Below are 23,964 nucleotides of genomic sequence, written 5' to 3'. Positions count from 1 at the left end.
GTCTTCTGCTGTTCTAGAATCTCTTTACAGTCATTTTTACTTGTATTTTTAGGAGTTTGGGGGGAGAGCTCAGGCAGATCCCTGCTTCTTCTCTGACATCTTGACTCTTCCCCTTAATAATAGTAACTGTTACTCTTTCCCTCCCAGCTTGAATTTCTTATTTTTTTCTTTTGCTCATTAAAGGGGCCATTCCCTGATTACTTCTTAGAGAGGATTATTCACTGAATGGCCTTACCTCACAAGTGAGTACCTGAATAGACCAAGGTCTCCCAATGCATCCTGGGCCTTCTCCAGTCATCCTAATGAATATCTGGCCACTGTATCCAGATGGCTCTGGAGGAGAAGTGGGGCTGGTGATTTCCACAGCCCTCCCTCACTCAAAACAGAGTCCGGTGAAACTCATGTCATCCTTTCTCTAATGGTATGGTCTTCTTTGAAGGCAAAGGATGAACACAGGACCCTCCATAATACCCTTTCAAAATACACAGACATGCAATATGCAGTGGTGTCCTATTCAAATTGAAACTGATCCCCATGGATGTCATGCTGACTTAGGCAACTACAGATCAACATTATCTATGTTTTGTTACATTTCAATTTATTTTGTTAAACATTTCTCAATTACATTTTAATCTGATTCAAACTGTACTAAGGAGTTTTGAGGGACACATGTTTTGACAGCATGGGACTGAGTGACATCTCTTGACTTCTGTATACTGTGGGTATACACATCTGCGCTTATAGGGATGAAGATTTTATAACATAAGCCATGGAATAGCTTATGGAATTATTACAATGATTACAGAATTAATGTAGATGGTTATTATAAGTAAATACAGTGCTAATTAAAAGGAAAATTTTAAAATTAAAATTTACCAGATGCAAGGTGTTGAACTATCTGGATATTTACCAACATTTCTATATAGTCAGTTTTATCTTACTAGTTTATAAAGTACTCTTATTAGAACAAGCATAATCATATTCAACTACATAAAAATTATATATGTATATTACCTTTTATAATTCAGAAAGCTAAGTAACAAGTGATCCTTAAATTTAGGAAAATGCTGGTATGCATTTTATAACTAAAATAGTTAAGTGTCTAGTGATCTGTCTAAACAGACTATAGAAATCATTATTATTTTTCTGGATAGTGATATAAATGAAAGCTTCCAATATGTATACATGTATATCTATATGTATATGTATATCTATAGTTATATACATATGTATGTACATGTATACATATATGTACAGGTTTATACATGTATAAAGATTTGTAATTAAAAACTGCCTAAAATAATAATGAAAATCACTAACTGTTCCTTTGTAATTTCCTGGCTTTTAGTTGAAAAACATGTGCATACTTATATATTTTATTTCACTGGTGATATTTCCTTTTACATTTTCGTAATTTTATAAAGGAAAACTTTCAATGTGAAGATCTAGAGATATAAAATATGTATATATAATGCATGAAAAATGTCATTGTTAGATTAATTCCATTTCTGATTGCTATATAATATGAAACTAATGCATGCTGCCAGCTCTTTGGGTCAATAGTACAAAAGCACCGTACAAATAATGGCCAAGCAATGCCCTGACAAAGTTAAACATTTGTTCTTGTTGTTTTCAGTCATGTAAATTTTGCATATCTTCAGTTGCAGCAGGAGCTGGGGGCTGATGAGGGCTGATTCACCCCTAGGACTTCTCCACTTTCTAATATGACCTAGGGCCCTGAACTGGAGTTTTGTTCATGTTGGATTCTCACCCCACCTCTATTCCCCAACCCATGGTAACATGGGCATAGGCCAAGCAGTAGCCCTACATGGCTGCCACTGCCACTATTTATTGTGACATTTATAAATTATTTAAGCACTTAACATGTATAAAACTATGTTCATATCGTTTTTTTTAATGTGTCACTAACAAAGTTTTTGAGTCTTGTGTTCCTACACCATTTCCCACATAATTTCTGTGGAATTTTTGGTTGAGTTAAAGTAGAACTAAATGTATGGGATAAAACAGGAATATCATGAGGAGGAAAGTAATAGAATGTATGGGGCTTGGGAATGACAATAGGATTTTAGGTGGGACTTAAACAAAGCCAAGGAACCCAAGAGACTGTTATGAGGGAGAATATTCCAGGCATAGGGGACAACCAGCCATTGAAAATGTCTGGGGCCAAGAGAAGGAAAGTCTAGGAGAAATATAAGGACACTAGTGTCACTAGATCTCAGAGTTCAGATGGGATGAAGGGAGGGAGGGGTATAAGTAATAAGAAGACTAGAAAAGTGTATGTGGGGGTCAGGCTATGATATATATGTGTGTGTGTATATATATATATATATATATATATATATAAAACATGGGGCTTCTGGTACAAGATGACAGAATGAAGAAGATACTCTCTGAAGACATCCCAAATTCCTCTCCAAACATCTAGAAAATCTGCCTCAAAATTAGTCTAGGAGCACAGAAGCAGCTTACCAGCCCAGCAGAGAAGATCTTTCTCACCGGGGTGCAAGGGGACCAAGGCCTGAGAGCAGAAGCAGCAGCCAGCCTCACAGTAGGGGGCAAGCAGCAAGGCTCCAAGCCTGGGGCAATCCACCAACTAGGCCCCCACCTTGCTGCAAAACAGCAACACCCTAGACAAAAAAGTAGTCTGTGCAGCTCAGCAAGGTCCCACCCCCAGCACAAGTTACCAGGTAGGCCTTGACCCCATTGTTGAGCAATAGAGTAGCCCCACCCTGGGACTGGCCAACAGTGAGATCCCATCAGTGAGGACAACCAGCAGAGATGCCTTGTTTCCATAGCAACCCAGCAGCAGGGCCCCACCTTCTACACCCTCCCCCTGGGGCAGACCAGCAACAAAATTAGCCCTCCAGGGCTGACTAACAGAAAGGCCCTTTCACCACAGCAATCCAGCAATAGGGTTCAAGCCCAAGGCCAGCCACCAGAAAGACTCTGTAAGCATATCAACCTACACAGCAAGGCTTCATCCCTGGAGCAGATCAGTAGCTAAACCAGACACCCAGAGGAAGTCAACAGAGAGAGCTCCCACTTCTCAGTGTAAGCCAAAAGAGAAACACTCTTCACGGCAAACAAGTAGCTAAGCCTCACAGCTGAAAACAGTAAAACCCAGAGCCCCAGCAAAAAAGCTTGGGACTGTACAGAACCAGAGACAGACTTTCACATAAAAATCCCAAGTCACCAAAAAAGGCAGAAAAAAATAAGTAAAAAAAACAAACATCTTGTCTATACAAAGTTAATATAGTGACTGGGAGAATCAAGATATAAACTTAGAGGAGGACAATAGTGTCAAAATGGCTACATGCAAAGCCTCAAAGAAAAATGTAACTTTATCTCAAGACCAAAAAGAATTCCTAATAGAGTTTAAAAAGAATTTTAAAAGCAAATTAAAGAAGTAGAACAAAAACTAGGAAAAGAAATGAGAGTGATGAAAAAGAATCATGAAAAAGAGTCAATAGCATGGGAAATGGAACAAAAATTTAGCAAGTAAAATAACTCCCTAAAAAATAAAATTTGCAAAATAGAAAAGGAAGAGCTAAAAAGAAAAATTCCATTTAAAATAACTGTAGAGGAAATCAAATTCTTGGGAGTCTACTTGCCAAGATAAACCCAAAAACTATCTGAACACAACTATAAAACATTTCTCACACAAATAAAGTCAGATCTAATTATTTGTGGAAATATTAATTGGTCATGGGTAGGCCAAGCCAATCTAACAAATATAACAATTCTACCTAACTTAATCTATTTATTTAGTGCCATCTCAATAAAATTATCAAAACATTTTTAAAAGTTAGAAAGAATAATAACAAAATTCATCTGGGATAACGAAAGCTCAAGGATATCAAGGAAATCAGTGAAAAAAATGCAAAAGAAGGTAGGCTAGCCATGCCATATCTCAAACTGCATTACAAAATGGTAATTATCAAAACAGTCTGGTACTGGCTAAGAAATGAAGTGGAATATTAGTGGGAAAGATTAGGTACAAATTACATAATATTAAATGACCATAGTAATCTAATATAGATCCAAAGATCCTAGCTTCTAGAACAAAAACTCATTATTTGACAAAACTGCTGGGAAAACTGGAAAACCTTATTGCAGAAACTAGATATAGACAAGCATTTCTTAGTATATAACAAGATAAGGTTAAAATGAGTACATGATTTCCATTTATAAAGGGTAATACCACAAAAAAATTAGGAGAACATGGAATAGTTTATCTGTCAGATTTATTTGAAAAATTTAGGACCAAAAAAGAGATAGAGAGCACTAAAAAATGTAAAAAAGATAATTTTGATTTTATAAAATTAAAAAGTTTTACACAAACAAAGCCAATGGAACCAAAATTATAAGGAAAGCAGAAAATTGGAAGAGGGGAATTAGTTACTATTATCTCTGACAAAGGCCTCCCCTCTCAAATATGTAGAAAAACTGAGTCAAATTTGCAAAAATATAAGTTATTCTCTAATGATAAATGATCAAGGGATATGAACAGGCAGTTTTCAGACAGAGAAATCAAAGCTATCTAAGTCATTATTGATCAGGGAAATGCAAATGAAAACAACTCTGACGTATCACTTCACACCTATCAGAGTGGCTAATATGACAAAAAAGGAAAATTTTGGTGAAGTGGTGGACTGATCCAACCATTCAGGAGAATAATTTGGATTATGCCCAAAAGGGTTATGAAACTGTGTACACCCTTTGATCCAACAATAGCACTGCTACATCTACATCCCAAATACATCAAAAAGATAAAGGGGCAGAAGGACCTATTTGTACAAAAATATTTATAACAGTTCTTTTTATGATGGCTAAGAATTGGAAATCAAAGGAATGCCTATTAATTGAGAAATGGTAAAACAACTGTGGCATATGATTGTAATGAAATATTATTTTGGTGTAAGAAATGACAAGCAAGGTGGTTTCAGAAAAGCCTGGAAAGATTTACATGAACTGATGCATAGTGAAGTGAACAGAACTAGAAAACATTGTACACAGTAATAGCGATATTTTTCAATAAAGAACTGTGAATGACTTAGCTATTCTCAGCAATACAATGATCCAAGAAAATCCCAAAGAACTAATGATGAAGCATGCAATCTTCCTCCAGAAAAGGACTTATATTGATTGAACACAGATTGAACTTTGCTATTTTTAATTTCATTTTTTTCTTTTGTTCCAATCTTGTACAAACTGACTGTCATGGAAATGTTTTACATAATTGCACATGTATAATCTGTATCTGATTGCTGACCATCTCAGGGAGGGGGAAGGAGTGAGACAGATAGAATTTGGAACTCAAAACTTTACATAAAAATGTTTTTGAAAATTGGGAGGGAAAGAATGTGCATAAATAATAGTAAAATATGTATTTCTAGTAGTGCATAATAGGCGCTTCAGTCATCCCTAGACAGAACTGTTAATAAAACATAGAATACTGAAGAGAATTCCTTTGTATTTCATCAATTTTAATCTCTTTTATTGATTCTCTCTCCTACAAGCACAGGGGGACAGCTGACAGGAAAGAATGAGGTGGTTCCATCAGAATTTAATGAAAAAGGAATTAAAGTTTAAAATTATCCCTAAATTCATCCCTCAGCATAAAGGAGGAAAGTCTGCCCGGGTGGACTTCCACACACAGTCCACTGTCCTATGTTCACAGATACTTTAAAAAAATGCAATGGGGACAAGCAAAATTTCCCTAGGTTTCATATTTCTCCTCTGGCATCTCTAGGCTTTTATTTGGGATACTGTAGCTGTATTTATATAGCATTTTGCAGGTTGCAAAATAATTTCACGTAAATGAACTCCATCTTTTATTCATAGAAAGCCAGTGAGATTTAGAAATCTAGGTGGGTATTGAGGAGATAGTACTGGACTTGGTATCATGGAAGACATGAGTTTCAATTCTGCCTCAGATAGATAACTGCTTTTTTGACCCTGGGAAAGGCACTTAGCTTTTCTCAGATTCAGTTTTTTCATCTGCAAAATGTGGAAGATAATAGTATCTATATTTCAGGAGTATTATGATGATGACATAAGATATTAGGTATGAAGCCCTATGCAAATATTAGCTACCTGCTAAAGAGAATGGCTTTTGAAATGGAATCAACAGAACACAAATGACCAACAGAGTTGATATATAAGTTAAAAGATATAAGAAACCACCTAGCTGACTTGGATGAATTTAAGTCTCCTGGTCCAGATAAACCTAATCTTTAGTTACTTTAAAAGCTGGCAGATATAATTATAGAGATATTGTCAATGGTATTTAAGAGACAAAAGAAAATGGGAGAACTATCACAGAATTGGAGTATATTGAATATTTTCTAAGTCTTCAAAATAGTAACAAAAACCAAGACTTGTGAATTGTAAGCTATTAAACTTGACTTTTAATTCCTGGAAAAGTCTGGAGTGAATCCTTAAGGAGATTGTTGGCGAATATCCATTAAGAATAAATATTCCCAGAGTAACTTTACTCCTTCTTTATTTGGTCTTCGGGTTTTTTGGGGGGAAAATATTATTAAGCTAGTAAATGTTGGGGTGGGGAGAATGCTGTGGATTTAGCTTATCTAGATTTTAGCAAAAGTTTTCATAAAGTGTCTTATATTATTATTTTGGAGAAAAGAGAGATGCAGACTAGGTGATAAAAGAAATAGATGGATTCAAAACTATTTGATTAACCAGAAGCTGTCAATAGTTCAGAGTTAAAACGGCAAGAGGTCCTGAATGGAGACCATCTCTGCTTGGCACTAAAAATTTGTACCAAAGTCTTAGACAAAGACATAGAAGGTAGGTTTATCAGATTTGTAAGGGACACAAAGCTAGGAGGTATATCTGTTGTGCTGTACGATAGATCAGTATACAAAAAGATGTTGACAGGCTAGAGTATTAGGCTGAATCTGAGAAGATGAAATTCAGTGAGGACAAGTAGAAAGTCTTATACTTGGTATAAAAAATGAACTTCACCATAACAAATTGAGTAAGGCATGGATAGGCAGGAGTTGTGACATGGCAGAAAGGAGTACTAATGAAATATTAGGATTTATTGAGAGAAACTGCTTTCAGGAATAGAAAGGGTAATAGTCCCAGTGTACCCCAAATTTATCAAGCTTCATCTGCAGTATAGTGTTCCGGTTTGGGTAATACCATTTTAAAATGTCATCAAATAACTGGTAAGTATATAAAAGAGGATAGTGATGGGACTGTGTCTGTGTCATATGAGACTCAGCTTTATGAACTGAGCATATCTTGTCTGGAGAAGAGAACACATGAGAGGAGAGGACGGAAAGTGACATAATGGTTGTCTGTAGAGGAAAGACAAGACTACTCTTGGGCTCCAAAAGGCAAAAGGAAAAGCAATAATGGAAGCCAAAAGGAGGCAGATTTTGTCTTTATGTATGAAGAAAACTTCCTAACAATTAGAGTTATCCAAAAGAAGAATGAAAGGTGTTGTGCTTTCTCTTTCAAGGTATTTCACCAGAGGTTGTGTTATTACTTAGTTGTTGTGTTATAATGAGGATGGTTTTAGGTAGGATTTGGAATAGATGGTCAATAAGGTCCCTTTCAACAGTCAAATTGATGGATTTGTGGGGAAAGATGAGAGGCTACAATTATTCCTATTCTACACATGACAAAACTAAGGTAAGTGTTGTTGTTCAGCTATGTCTGACTCTTTGTAACCTCACTGAGGTTTTTTTGGCAGAGACACTGGAGTTCTCCATTTTCTTTTCCTCCTCATTTTACACATGAGGAACTGAGGTAAAGAGTGACTTGCCCAGGGTCACATAGCTAGTAAGTGTCTGAAGCCAAATTTGAACTTGGGAAGATGAATTTTCTTGACTCCAGGTGGTACTCTATCCACTGAGCCACCTAGCTGCTCAAAAGTGAGGCTACAAAAGACGAAATAGCATATTCAGAATCCTAATGCTAACAACTAGTAGAAATGGTATCTGAATCTAGATCTTTCAACAAGTGTACTTTCCATGACACCTCATTGTTTTTTAGGAATGTATTATAAAAACTAAATATTATAATAAGGAAATATTAATAAACCAATCATTTGCACTAAGACACCATGGGTCACTGTGGGAGAAGACATTTCTTTGCAACCAGACAAAAATGGAAGTTTACATGTGTCTAGAGCACATATACAGGGCATACATCAAATATTACCTGACTTAAGTGTGCTTCCTTGAAAAATATCCGACCATGGTCCCTTGCCTGCTTGAGAAACTGCTCGAACTTGAAATGTATAGGTCTGTGAACTATTTAAATTCTCAACAAGGTACTGTGTTGCTGAAATTCCTTTATAAACTGTGCTATCTTCACCAAATATGACTTTCACTTCATACTTCCAGTTTTGCCAAGTGTTAGGACCAGCAATAATAAGACACAGAAAGTTATTAAATACATTTTGCATGAACAGATACTTTTAGAAATGTCTTTGATGAAATAAAATTGTAGGGAGTTTTTTGTCTTTAAAAAAAATTCATAAAGGTTTACATTGCATCACATCACTTGGCCCTGCTTGGAATAATGCCCATGGCCTCATAAGTGGTAAGACAGTTTGAGTTTCATAGAATTAATCACAAAATTCTGTAATTGGAAGAGATCATAGCAGCCATCCCCGTATGAGAAACTCTCCTACAACTTCCTCTAAAAATGGTTATCTAATATTGTTGTAAATCCTGCCAGCCTTTGTCTGAGGACCTGCTACAGTGGTGGTGATGGTGTGAGGGTATGTGAAATCGCTCATTTCTGAGGCAGTCCGTTGCATTTGTATTTTGCCATTAGAATTAAGGATTAGTTTTAAGGTTATCTAACCACCTTTATCAACCCTTAAAATATTAGGAGCTAGCCATCCTCTTTTCTTTAATGATAAGAATAATAATAGTCACTATTCATAAAGCACTTACTATGTGCAAGGGACTGTACTATTTTACAATTATTATCTCATTTGGTCTCTAGATCAATAATTCTAATGTCCCTCAACTGTTCCTCCTCTATCATGACATTTAGCCCATGACTGCCTTTTTCTGGATTACCTCTGTGTTCTCAATATTGTAATAAACTTTGGTGCCCAGAACTGAATGCAACATTCTACCTAAGACCTGACCAAGGCAGAGTATAGAAAGCCTATGATTCCTTTTAGACACCATGCTTCTCAGTGCAGCTAAAACCCACATTCGTATTTCTATGACTATTTCAAATTGTTGTCCTATATTGAGTTGCAGTCACTCAAATCCCCACATATTATTCACATAACTGTTGTCTAGCCATGCCTAGTTTTCATATGAATTTGAAGAAAATGTAATCCTTTGGGGAAAAAAAAATTCCTTGAATTTATATAAATATCTGCACTTGAGAGATCCAAACATTTCATATTTATCATCATTTATCCATATATCTTCCCTGTGTAGTAGGCAGGTTGCAGCCTTTATTATCCTCATGTGATAGATAAGAAAACTGAGAGGCCTAAAACTGAAATGTCTTGGCTGAATTGATGCAGCAAATCAACAACAAAGCCCAGAACACAAGATAAATTTACTGATCCTCAGAAGAATATGCCTATATTCTGCTCTTCTCCCCCACACCCATCTGCCTCAGACATGGCCTTGCATGTACAATGCTTTCTTAGCATTTTTTAGCAACCTAAACCTTATATACAAACCTCTTCCTTCTATCTGATGTTCAGGTTAAAGGAAAGGCAGAAGCAAGATGTCGTCTACATTATTTGGTGCTATGCTGCCCCTTTTATGGGAATGATGTTTCATGACATGTCCCAAAATTACTGAAGTCTCTAAGCATAATGTCCAAATTTCAATAGTTTCCTCTATATCTATGACATGCTGTGAAGGTTAATTTTACACAAGATGACTGAGATTAAACTCTGAGAAATAAGAATGATAAAGTATGATGACAGAGTGACAGGGAGGACAGATCATATATTATGTGCTTAATGACATGCAAATAGATAAAAGGAAATATTTTATTGCTGATGACATTATTATTAAAATATTTTGTGATTAAATTCCAATTTCAAAGGTTTATTGAAACACACATTGATTTGCTTGTGTTAGGACTTTCTTAAAACCTTAGACTTCAACTAAAATAACTTTCAATATTATCTACTCCTCTCCTCTCATTTTATAGGTAAGAAACTAAGTCTGAGTGATTAAATGTCATTTACAAGGTCACGCAGATAATTAGCTAGTGGCTTATCCAAGACTAGAATTTATTTTGGAGTTCGTTTTTAGATATCAGACTCAGAAACAGTTCTGATTCTCATTCTAATGTGTATCTTTTGCCTCTATCATGTGGATGCACATATGACTATAGAATCATAGATTTTAGAGCTAGAAATTCCAGCTCTAAAAGACAGACATGAAGTTCTAGTTCTAAAAGATGCAAAGTTTCTCCCTCTAATTCTACAGTTTAAAAACTGAAAGTGAGAAAAATTAAGTGACTTGTCCAAGGTACAGCTAGTAAGAATTTAAAGCAGGATTTGAACTCTGACTCCAGTTCAGGACTATGTAGCTCCTGTTAATGTTAAAAATACTTGCATTTATTTTCTTTTGATACATACATAGCTCTTTTCAAAAATCAGTTTAATTTCTTTGATATTTAATAATTTCTTTAAAAAAGACCTTGGATCAAACTGTAATCTCTATTGGATCTTTAATGACAAATTAGGAATTGATCATGCTAGAAGATTTATTCTAAAAAAAGAAAGGAAAAGTAATTGAAATCATAAGGTTTCTCCAACTTACTCTGGTACAGAAAATAATTTTGATTTGCTATAGCTATGCAATGCAGACAGGCCACATCTGGAAAACTCCAGTATGAGATTTCATTATCCACTTGTTAGGATCATAGCAAATTGAACAGACTACAGTTTGGCCACATGACTAATTAACCTATACTATATCAATCCAACCTGAAACATCCGAGAAAAGATTGGATCATAACTTCACTTTCACAACATTTAATGGAATTCCATTTTCTTTAATGCAATAGAGATAAGAGTTGCCCTAGTCAACTCTTACGATGTATCTATTTTCCTATAAAATATATTTTCCCTGGAAAATGTCATATTTTAATGACATGTTTAATTTAAGAAACTTCTAAAACATAACAATGTATTTTCCTTATATGTAGAAGGGAGGTCATTTTCAGACTAAATAGAAACCAGCTGGAAACACTGAGTCATACAATACCACTAATATCATATCTTTCTCTAGTTACTTTCACAATGGATCCAGCTGAATTAAAAAAAAAAAAAAACAATATGAAGACATCCTTGCCTAAGTTCACAATGATTTTTCTGTCTTTTTTTTTCTGCCTCACAAGAGCTAAACTATTAAAGGCAGATTTAGCTTTCAGATGGAAGTATAATTTTCATTGCTCTGTTTCTTGTGTTTGTCACATAGGCAGTTTATTATAAGGAAAGACCACTAAAACTGGAAGGCAAAAGACCTGGGGTAAAATCTTGGTTCTTTATTACCTTATGTGTGACCTTATATGAGTTATTTCATCAGTCTGAAGCTTAGGTATCTCATATCTAAAACGAGGGAACTACAATAGATTATCAGCAAAGTATCTCCACAACCTATTAATTGATAAATCTCTTTATTAAATGTCTTGTCCTGGAAGTGATCAATATTTGCATGTCAGTTGATTCACAATTGTCATTCTTTTAATGTTATTGTTTTGGGAAGAATTTGACCCTTTCAAATATATACATATCTACTTGCAAAATAGATTTCTCTATACCACATATGCATAATTCATTTTGTCATGATAACTTAGATGACCTTAGTCTATAGGTAATCTTTCAGAATACCTACTCTTCTAAATTTCATCCCCAAATGTCCCACCTACAATTGATTTTATATTGTGTACCCAATGCTAATTCTGTCACTTTAAGAATGAGTCTGTAAAGGAGAATGAAACGGAACTAGTAATTAAAATTATGAATACCATTTTCAGAGTCATTTCAAAAAGGTTTGGAATTTGCAGTAGTCTATGCATGTCTTAATGGTGAGCAGTTAGATGGATCAGTGGATAGAATGCCAATTCTGGAGTCAGGAAGACTTCTCAGACATTCATTTGCTATGCAACCCTGGGTAAGTCACTTCACCCTGTTTGCCTCAGTTTCCTCACCTGCAAAATGAGCTAGGGAAGGACACGGCAAAACACTCCAGTATCTTTGCCAAGAAAATCCCAAATGTAGTCAATCACAAAGAACTGGGCATGGCTGAAATGACTCAACACAAGATGCATGTAATAGATCTATGTACGTAATTATTTTACTTCCCATATGGATTTACCAGCTTCTTTTATTTCTTATAGATAAATGCATTCCCCATTGTAAGTTAAAGAGAATGTAATTAGATAACACAAAGAAAAATCGAGGAGAGAGGGGAAAAAGGCAAGAAGGAGGGAGGGAAGGAGAGAGAGAGAGAGACATAGAGAGATGAACATCTGTATGACCTCATGCAGCTCTAATAAATTAACTGAATTGAACTGGTATTTTTGGTTCTGTTTCAATAGATCATACAGTGTAATTGAAATAATCAATCTTGGGTACGTCTGTTTGACAATAAAACTTTAATCACATTATTAAAGATGTTCAAATGCAGCAGATTCTTATAAGAGTAATAATGGTATCTGGCATTTATATAGCATTATAAGATTTGAATCTTACCACAATCTAATTGGGTAAATATTATAGGCATTGTAATTCAAGTTTTACTGAAGAGGAAACAGAGGCTCAGAGTAGTTAATTGGCTTTTCTGAAAGAATCTGCACCTAAGGCCTGGTATTATTGTAACTTCAGTGCTCTACCACAGTATGCTATCTCATTTGCTTACAATCCTCATGTAAGCAAAAGTAGAGTAGCTATTCAACATTTTAAAACGCTCTAAATCTTCTTATGCCCATAACCTTAATCATCTACTTCCCTTCCACCCAAATGAAATTACAAAGTTGTCATCTCACATTTGCCTCGTTAACTTGGTAGCAGCTAATTTTAAAGCTGTATGGAAAAAATAAAATTTTATAGCAGATTGTCATACATACATACAATTCACTATATGAATTGTCTTAACAACTTACCCATTCCTGAAAAAATAAGAGGCTTTTTCCAGGTAATCACTCCTGAATTGATCCTAAGATACACCTGGAACTCTAGAGGTGCAAAAAGTGGTACAGGTATTGGCTGGTTAGATAACTCCCACAAGAAGAGATTATCATATGTTCCCAGAATCTCATTACAGGAATTCACACCAACTTCAATAAAAGTAGATTTTCCCTCATGTCGTTCTTCAGGGAACACTAGTTGACCTGTGCTCACTGTCAGTACTCCACGGCCATGGACAGCAGCCTGGATAGTTGTAGGAACCTTTTTTAGTCGATGGTCTTGGTATAGCCCTGAGCCATCGAGAAAAACAGAGTATAGCACTTTAGTTGACTCAAGCATAAAAAAAAGTCGCTGAAGTTTTGTATCCACAAAAAATATATTAATAGATACTCTCTTTATGATTGCCTCAGTGACCAGGTTTTGCCTTCCAACTAATTCCTCCTGGGGTAGATGTATACGATAAACACCATCCAGTAAACCAATAAACAAATATCTAAGGAGAAAAGATACAAAAATGATCTACATTTTACCATAAATCATGGACATTTTAAAAGTTTAAAAATGTTTGTGCATATAAAACACACACATATACACATATATAATATGATTTCATTTTCTGTACTTATCCATTATAAGGATCTACAAAAATCTTATATGCTTGAAATTCTAAAGTAACTATGACCTCATCAAGGCATTTGGTGGAGCTGCACCATAGAATCTGTTATGTAGAAACATAGTGAGAAAATCTAATTAACTAAATTATTACCACCAATTAAGATCACATTGCCTTAAACTATCCTACTGCTATGTTTATGTTAAACAGAGAAAAGTCAAATAAGAATGGTGATTCAGTGGTCATACAAAATATTATATTTTAAGATTTAATTGAATCTACAACTTAAAAAAAAGAGTAGAGAAGTCACATTTAACAGTCAACCAGTACCACTCATTCACCTCTGCCCCACCCCTTTCCTGCACCCCCTCACACACCTCCTGCTTAGTGTCCTATGTTAACAATCTGAAGAATGAGCACTGACGGTTATTATATATGTGGATGACTATGTAAATAGAGTATTGATAGGAAATCTATTTTTTTCCTTCTTTGGATGTGCACAATGATCTAGGGAATGTCTGGTGAACAGTATAATAAAGATAGGTAACTTCTGCAATAAATAGTCTTTGAGAGTTCTCTGGTGCACAGAGATGAGATGATTTGCTTAGCCAGTATTTATCAGAGGCAGAATTGGAAATTTGAATGAGGACTTCCTAATTCTGAAACTAAATTCTTGTATTCATTATCCACACCTTCTGCTGTGGATAATTACAGGGCTTTTGTTTAAATAGCCCCAGGTTACCCCTCCCTCTTCTAGTCATTATAATAATTTCTAAGAGAATTAAGAAGTTGAAAGAAACCAGGTGTCTAAAATCCAAGAACTGAGTACAGGAAGTCATTACTTTCAAACTATCGTAAGATAAACTCATAAATATGTTAATTTATCCACAAAAGTGTCATTTGAACCATGAAAATCATCTTTGACTGAAACATTTGATTGAGTGACCCTGACATAATTCATTCAGTCAACAGACATTTATTATGTTCCAGTTATGTGTCAGGTTAACAAATCTAAGACTTGAATACAATGCTTAGGATGAAAATCATAAGGATTGTTTTCATTTATGAATATTGTATCAACTTGCTTTCTTTCTTGATGATTTACAGATAATTAAATAGGGAAAATGTAGAACTATATTCTACTACTTAAGTCACAGAAAATCATGTTTTCCCATTTAGGAGAAAAATAAGTCATTTTACAAATCTCTTGACATTTTATTGTTATTGTTAAAGTTATGGTAGTAACCCTGAAGATAAATTACAGTTCTACAACTAGAAACCTGCTTTCAGAGGAAATGTCTTTCATAGACAAGTTTTAGAAACTAGGGAGGAAAGTCTCATTAGCTGCTTTCTTTTTAAATGAAGCTTTTTTTAAAAAGACCATTTCTTATGACAGAATAGCCATTACAATTTGTGTTCCCAAGCAGGATAATTTCATTAGAGGACATTATGGGTTATTTCAACTGGATGTGGTTATAAAAATATTTATTGAAATAGTTTTGCTTCATCATTTTGTATCTGCTTTGTTATTACACTGCTATGTATAGTTATGCTACTTCTTATGCACTGTTACATAGCTGAGCATTACCTTAATTGTTTAAGTCAAGATAATTCTGAGTTACATAGACACTGGAATTAATTATAAAAATTAGTAGCCAGGTTTATCCACTTAAAAAAATAAAGTTAATCTGGAATTGAGAAAAGAAGCACTATAAGAGGTTATCAAAAAAAAGTGTGATTGGAAAAAACAAAAAAGGCTGCTTTTACATGATGCATAAATGGTTAAGGCCTGAAGCAAGAGAGAAATTAGCCTGGATACACAGTGGGTTTTAGTCTATCCTGACAACATTCAGTTTAAGGTGTGAACATAACACTGGTATCACAAATGGAATTTAGAGTTAGTGCTTTGTTAGCAATTTTGGCAGTAGTGTCAATCATTGCCTTGCGAAAGTAACACTCATCAGACTCAGCCACATGTAATATTCCTTCAAATTAAATTTTCAATTTGTCATGTGAAAATATGTGACTAAGAAAAAAATATTCAAAGGAAGGCAAAAGGAAAGAATTAATTACTGTAGTGGCTCAAGGGATAGAATCTCATAGTTGTATCTTGGAATCTTATATGGAGATCCAAAATTTCTTGGATATCTAATTCAAGGGATTTGGTTTCCTTTGGTATTTCTAACCTACCTTAAGGGTTTCAACAAAGTTCTCTTGCACAGAATCAGGATTATTAGCAGCCTGCCATGGAGAAAATTATAATTTGTACATAGAAACATGTTCACTTTTCTTCCTAGAAAAGGAGCAAAAGGAAATGCACTAGACAGAGGGATTGAAACAAAAGCTATCAGGGATCTTACCTTGTGGATTAGACTAATTTCTCTCCCCCCCCTTAAAAGGTGAGAAGACTGTCTCAGAAACTTGACTGACTTAGGGGACTAAGACTCAAGCCATAAGAGAGGCTTCCTGTTTTCTTGAAGGCATGAGAGGCTAGCCAATAAGGATTCAGTGCTCATCAGACTTGGCTTATGCCCTTCTTTCATACAAATCACCACATACAGGTATATTTCTACATGGAGAAAAAGAAGGGCTCCATATACTAGAATAAGGACTGTATCTTTTCTTAGACTTATTTTCCATACTATGGCTAAGTAAACTTCCTCTTCTTAATGGTCAAGTGGCCTACAAATCTTTCATATTGTTCTGACCTAAAACCTGAATTATTCAACCAAACTAAATTAATCCTGGCCCACAAAAGCAGCAGATGATGTAGGGAGGGTTGGGGACAATTTGCAGAGACAGAGTAAATGGAGGTAAGCATACAGGGAGTGAATAGACTTATGATCTTATATGCCCAGAGAGGCTCTTAGAATCAAAACTTCTGCTTCTCCAACCCTCAGCCAAAAACTGACCTAGTGTTCCTCTCATTTTCATGTATTTTGCTAATGTAGTACGTACACAAGGAAGGGATAATAATAGCATGTATATAATATTTTAAGATTTGCAAAACAATTTACAAATATTACCTCATTTTATCATTGAAGCAACTTTGGAAGGAAGGCACTATTGTCATTCCTATATTTCATGAAAGAAAACCGAGATGGGTAGAGACTAAGTGATTTGCCCAGGGTCACACAGCTAGCAAGTCTCTGAGACCAGATCTGAACTCAGATCTCCTTGACTCTAGATTCTACATATTGTGCCACCTATCTGGGAAGGTCTGTCTATGTTTGTCCTTTGTTTTCAAAGAAGACCATGGCATCAGAGAAATGATGACATGATTGGTAGTTGACTTTGTTTTGAGTGAGGGAGGGTTGTGCAAGGTCACCAGCCTCACTTTCCCCTCCTGAGCCATCTGGATTGAGTGACCAGACATTCATCAGGATGACTGGACAGGAAGGAAGGAAGGAAAGAAGGAAGGAAGAAAGGAGGGAAGGAAGGAGAGAGAAAAACATGTTAATATTTTATTTTCTCTAAATTTCTATCAAGAGGTATAGCCTTGACTCAATTATGATTCTGATGATGTATGCCCACAGTGGGATGTGTTAATAGAAAGTACTAGGAGCTAAAGAAAAGTTTTGGTGGCTAGAAGCCCAGAAAGAATAGAAGGTCCATAGATGGATGAAACATTTACTGTAGTATCAGGAACACCACAGGTACTCTAAAATGTCTCCTGAATTAATGGATAGCAGTAGCTTTTGGGAAAATACCACTGAACTTTGAATGAAAAGTCCCCCAATTGAATACATCATCCATCATTTACTACCTGCACAACCCTAGGAAAGTCATTTTATCTTTAGTTTATCTTCCTTCTCTATAAAACTATGTACTTTCTATCTCATAAGTTGTGAGGTAATTTGTAACTTGTAAAGTGCTATATAAATATATGCATGTTTAAATGTGATTTTTAGTAGCTGAATAAAATTTGTTTTACAAATGATTTCTAAGATCACCACTATTCCCTATCTAGGACAATGTCTTCAATAATACTTCTTCTTTGAAGCCCACTATGGTACCAATTTTGGAAATAATTGGAACTCTGAGGTATATATTTGTTAATTCTCATATACTTAAATTCTATTTCCTATTATAGTGACTCGTACATATTTTATGTTTCCTCTGAGATAGTAAGCTCTTTGAAGGAAGGGAGATTGTCTTAACATATCTTTGAATCTCCCTCAGCACCCAGCACTGTGTGTTAGGAGCTTAAATGTTGAACTGAATAGAATGTAATTTTACAGATGAGGAAACAAAGTGAGAAGACAAGTTAACTTCCCTAAGGACACAGAGCTAATTAGTGGCCATGCTTGAGCTATAATTCAGGTTTTCTTATTCTAATTCCGCTACTCTTTCTAACATACTACAGTTTCCCCTGGAGTTATCATAAGTCCAGAAATCCCTCCTTAGGATGCATTTCATTTGCATTTTGAAATGTTACAAGTAAAGGACAAGATTCATAAATCTAAATAAAAATACTTTTTTTCTTAGAATTGCTTCACAAGACTTCAGATTCATTGTTAATGGGTCAATGGGGGTACATACAATTATTAATTAAATGAATATTTATTAAACACCTATCGTTTACAAGAACCTATATCCTGGTAATATTTGGGGAGGAGGGTGCTGGTATGCACAATTCCATTGAATTTAATGTCTACAAACACTTGCAATTTAGACAGTACTGTGCTAGCAACTGAGGCAAAAGTCTGAGATAAGAGGCAAGTCTTGCTCTTACAGAACACAGAGGGAAGACAGTTTTCTACCAATGAGATTAAAATACCAAAATAAGACAGTCTTTTGATTATTGGTTCTGCTTCCAGTCTCTCCCTACTTTTTAGTGTTTCTTCTACATAGCTACAAATATACATACATGCATATATACATGCAAGCATGAATTCCTCAAGCCTGCATTTGACTATATCACTGCCCTATTACAAATCTTTACTAGTTCTTTATTGCCTTTAGGATAAAGCAGAAACTCTTCTGCTTGGCATTCAAGGCCCTTCAAAGTTTGTCTCCAGTTTATCTTTCCATATTTATTTCACATCATTCTCTTTCATGTACACTATATTCCAGTCTAATTAGACTGCTTGTGGTTACCTGATCTTCATATTTCATGCCCCACCTCTGTGACTTTTCATAGGTTTTTTCTCCATACCTGAAAGCACTCCACCTCAATGTTGTCTTTTACAATACTAAGCTTTCTCCAAAACTCAAATCAAGGGCCACCTTTTCAGGAAACATTTTCTGGTCATGCTAAATCTTAGTAATTTTTTGCTCTTTGAATTTCTTGTCTGCATAAATGTTATAATGGTGGTATATACTCTTTGGATGTTCAGATTTTTTTGAGGGGAGAGGTCTTTGTATCTCTCAAACTTTGTGTAGTATTTTTCATGGATTAGGTGCCTGGTAAATGCACGCTGAATTAATTCAATTGAATATTCAGTCCCAGAAATTGCCCATTGCTACCTTTCCAAGGGCCAAAAAAAGGTATTATTTTAATTTCACTCTATATTTTACAAAGGTTATTTATGTTTCTCTGTTTTCATTTATGTCATAAGAATATGAATGATGGAACATCATGGCTTCAAAGAATTAACATTGTAAGTGACAGAAAGTATAATAGAGATGGTGCATATAAGTATACTCAGCATGGCTTACATACAAGAAATGGTATAATCAAGGAGATACATGACTGCAAAAGAACTGTTAAACTTATGTACAAAAAACATTTATAGAAGCTTCATTTTCTAATGGCAAAGAACTGGAAACTAAGATAGCAGTTTCTGTCTGTGTTTGTCCTTCATTTTCAAAGAAGACCATGACATCAGATAAGTGATGACATGACTTGCACTTGACTTTGTTTTGAGGGAGGGAGGGCTATGTAGGTCACCAGCCTCACTTTACCCTCCTGGGCCATCTGGATCCAGTGACCAGATATTCATCAAGATGACTAGAGAAGCCCCAGGATGCAATGGGGGACCTTAACCTATTCAAGTACTCAGAGTGAGGTAAGGTCATTCAGTGAATAAGCTTCTCTAAGAAATAATTAGGGAATGGCCTCTTTATTGAACAAAAGGAAAAATAAGTAAATCAAGCAGGGAGGGAAAGAGCAACAGTTATAATTGGGGAAAGACTATGACAAATTATGGCATATCAATATTTTCATGTTATGATGTCAGTCAGTCAATAAGCATTTATTAAGCACCTTCTGTAAGCCAGTCGCTGTAGTAAATTCTAGGAATACAAAGAAAAACAAAAGTCGGTCCCTGCTTTCAAAGATCTCACAATTATGATGGAGGAGACAACAAACAGACAACTATGTAGAAAGTAGTTACAGGATACACTGGAGAAATCAATGGAAGAGAGAGACTAGAATTACTATTGGTGGGAAAAGAAACGATGAAGGGAATAGTTACATGGAAACCTGAGAAGCATTCTATGAACTGAGGCAGAATGAAGTGAAGACAAACAACATGTACTATAACAGCTACAATGTAAAGACAAACAAGTTTGAGGGACAAAGAAGTGATCAATCCTATGACCAGGGGGCCAGAGAGGAACCATGCTAACAGTGTCTCTTGACAGAGATGTGATGTATGTAAGATACAAATGAGATCATTTTTGAATACAAACAATGCAGGGATTTGCTTTGTTTCATTGTAAATTTGTTACAAGAATTTCTTTCTCTTTTTTTTTTCCTTCGGGGGGTGAGAGGAAGAGATATTAAATTTGCTAATTCAAAAATAAAGTTTTTAAAAGGAGGGTCAGTTATGTGATAAGAGCATGGGATAACATGTGCAATGTAAATATTACATTGGTTATAATGGAACATTAAGTGAAGCCCAGCAAGGCCTTCAGAGCAGTAGGCAAAATGATTATTGGTTGAGAAGGTGCATATTAAATGTTTATTATATGCTAAGAACTGTGTTTAGCATCGGAAATAAAAACTTAAAAAAACAAGACAGCCACTGTTCTCAAGCACCTTGCCATCTAATTACAAGAAATAGGGAATATAAACTCTTTCTAGAAAAATTTATAGAAGTCATGAACAGTACCTATACAGGATGAGAAGATGTAGACAATTAACTGTTTTGGAGTAGTAAGTGACCACACTGATGAGACCGTGGAGTTATCAGAGTTCACTATAGCACCAGAATAACTATACCAAATCTTCATGAGCTCCTGTGCTGTGAAATTCAGCATAAATTGTATTTCCAATAGGGTCTGTTATTAGAAATACAGGAATTCAGTGTTTTTACCTGTGAAATCCTACTCTGAACTCTAACTTCAATGTATTTAAATGAGAGAAAGTATCGAGGAAAGGCAGCTGCTTAAGCATAAAGATTATTTTAATTTTTAATATTGCAAATTTATATTAATGTAGGTCTTAGAATTTTTGATCTTGAAATTTGATGGAAACTTTTAAATTTTTCCTCTTGGTTAGAGACTTTTAAGACTAATAATGCCTTATAGCACTTATTTAAATTTAGTTTAAATTAATATATTTAAACTCAAAAAACGTACCATAAGGTATTTATTACTAAATAAGCAGTCAGGTTGGTTCAGTGGATGGTGTGATGGACCTTCAGTCAGGAAGACCTAAGTTCAAATACAGTCTCAGACACATAGTAGTTATATGACCCTAAGCATGCCACTGATATTCTATTTGCTTCAGTTTCTTCAACTATAAAATGGGTATAATAGTGGCACCTACCTTCCAGGGTTGTTGTGAGAATCAAATAAGATCATTTTTGAAGTCTTTGGCTCAGTGAGTGTCTAATAAATATTGTTTCCTTCCTTTTTAGGTATCTAAAACCAAGGTAGTCAATACTGCTATTCAGGGAACCTGTGTTTTCATCATGAGTCAAATTATGATCCAAAACAATGAGAAAGCACGTTTTCTACACCAAAGCAATTCCATCATCATGTAGAGCTCAGTGTGTGTGTGTGTGTGTGTGTGTGTGTGTGTGTGTGTGTGTGTGTGTGTGTGTGTGTGTGTGAGAAAATATATCCCAACTTGACGTTAAGGTCTTTGAGGGAAAACACTGTCTGACACTTTTGGGGAGTACCTAAGAGTGTCTTATAACAATTAGACACTCAAAAAATTATTGAATTAATTTTGTAAAGTATGGTATTTATGTGGCTTCATGAAAATAGAATTTTTACTTGGTAGAAGAACATGATCAACTTATAGGAAAAATAGAACAAAAATATACCTTCAGATTGACAACAAAGTACAACTTTTTAAATAACCAGTCTACAGAAAGATCTCCCACAGTAGCATTACTCTTGTACAGAAGCCTTGGATTTGTGAGATCGGCTGGAGAAACAGTCCAAATATGCTGCCCTTCTGCAATGAAAAGCTCATTTTCATGTAGATCACCAGTTATCCCTGTGGATGGGGGACAAAAACATAAATATGGTTGAAGCTACTTCAACACTTCCTTCTCATTTCTAGAATTAGAAGTTACAAAAGAGAAACTGAATTTCAAGTCTTGAAGTAGATATAATACAGATAATTTTAAGACCTATGCTATAAGCTTATTTTTTAAATTGTTCTTATACTTATATAATGAAAGTCACAAGTATTGACATTGGAAGCCAACTCATGAGTGTTGAATCAACACGAGGAAGAACAGGTAGTTTTGAATTGTAGCCCAATTGCATAACTTAATTTAGCCTAGGGTGCTAGCAACTATGTGTTATTGCTTTCACTTTAAAATATACACATTTATTCTTTTTTAATCTTATCTGAGTAGATTTCAAAATGCAGCCAAATCATTGTTACTTCTTTATAAATGCATTCCTTCTGCAGCTTTTTCTTTGAAAAGAAACATTTAAGAATATGGTGACATCTCATTATTTAATAAACATAGATTACATTTATACAGGCCTTTAAAGTTTCTCAAGCAGCTCTCTTACAACAACCCCAAGACAGTAGTGCAAATATTATCCTCATTTTACATATAACAAAAAAAAATCAGCTCAAAAATATTCAGTAATTTGATTTTGACCACTAGACCATGAAGCAGGATATGAAGGAAAGAACATTGGATTTAGAAGAAAATGATGCTGTGTTTGAATTTTGAATCTGAGTTTTTCTGATCTTTGTGACTAGAAAAATCACATTGACTCTCAGCTAAAATTTCCTAGTCATCACCAGGATTTGAAATGACTCAAGAAGGAAATGGGACCACTTATCTTAAAGAAGGGAAGACTTAATGGGGACATGATGGCTATATTCAAGTGTTTGTGGTGCTGTCAAGAGGAAAAAGGATCAAACTTTTCTACTTGTCCCCAAGGGGTGGAAAAGATATTAGGAGGAACATGGTAATAATTAGAGCTGGCCAAAAGTGAAATCAAGAAAGTAAGTAACCAAGCATTTATTAAATATGTAGTACTTGCTAGGCACTATATTAGGTTCTGGGTATACAAAAACAAAGAAGAAAAAATTCCCACTCTCCCCACTTTCACCTCTCACTATCTGTCTTCAAGCAAATGAAAGTTGTATGGTTCCTTTTCTCGTTTGGTTTTTTAACTTGATCATGAAGTCATTTTCAAAAAGGAGTTTCATAATATTTGTAAAAATAAAAGTAAAAAAAAATTGACCACCTTGAAGTATAACATATTTAGATTTATATCATTTTTAAAATTATTCTGACTGTTTTGTCATTTCCTACTGAATTTGTTCATAATGAGAGAGACTTGTATAAGTATAGAACCAGAATTATATAAAATCATAACAAATATATGTGCATATACATATATATGTGTTTACATACATATATATATACATATATAGTTATTGTAGAAAAGGATTAAAACATGAAGGCATATTCAATTTACATATGGTTTTCATTATTAATATTGACTATGATGTAAAATATATACATCACGGTGCTAACACAAAGCCAATACATAAACATTTATTTTGTATAAGAGCCAGATTGCGTTGTTAGAGACCAAATTTGTCTGACTATAAAATTGAAGGAGTCCTTACACTATCATGAACAATAATGACAAAACTTTTCTTATAACACAATTCTTTACCAAAGATCAATAAATTGCTCTGTACCAGTGATACATTCTTTGATCCATGAAACATTCTTACATAGCATTTCTTCCATGGTTTCAGATTCACTTTGGTAGAGATAATTTTTCTGTG

General features: G+C 34.8%; 1 protein-coding gene across 1 annotated transcript in view; it reads right to left on the bottom strand.

Moving 5' to 3' along the window:
- The window catches only part of LOC140511128 (proto-oncogene tyrosine-protein kinase ROS-like), a 31,925-nt gene extending 29,270 nt beyond the window's left edge, over window positions 1-2,655 (bottom strand). The window contains exon 1 of the mRNA XM_072620117.1: window positions 2,491-2,655. The gene's annotated coding sequence lies outside the window, so the exon portion shown is untranslated. The remainder of the gene's footprint in view (window positions 1-2,490) is intronic.
- Between the last annotated feature and the right edge of the window lie 21,309 nt (window positions 2,656-23,964).

This window comes from Notamacropus eugenii, chromosome 6 (assembly GCF_028372415.1).
Source record: "Notamacropus eugenii isolate mMacEug1 chromosome 6, mMacEug1.pri_v2, whole genome shotgun sequence".
Taxonomy (NCBI): Eukaryota; Metazoa; Chordata; class Mammalia; order Diprotodontia; family Macropodidae; genus Notamacropus; species Notamacropus eugenii.
Note: the sequence above shows the minus strand (reverse complement) of the source record. Positions and strands in the feature narration are given on the sequence as shown.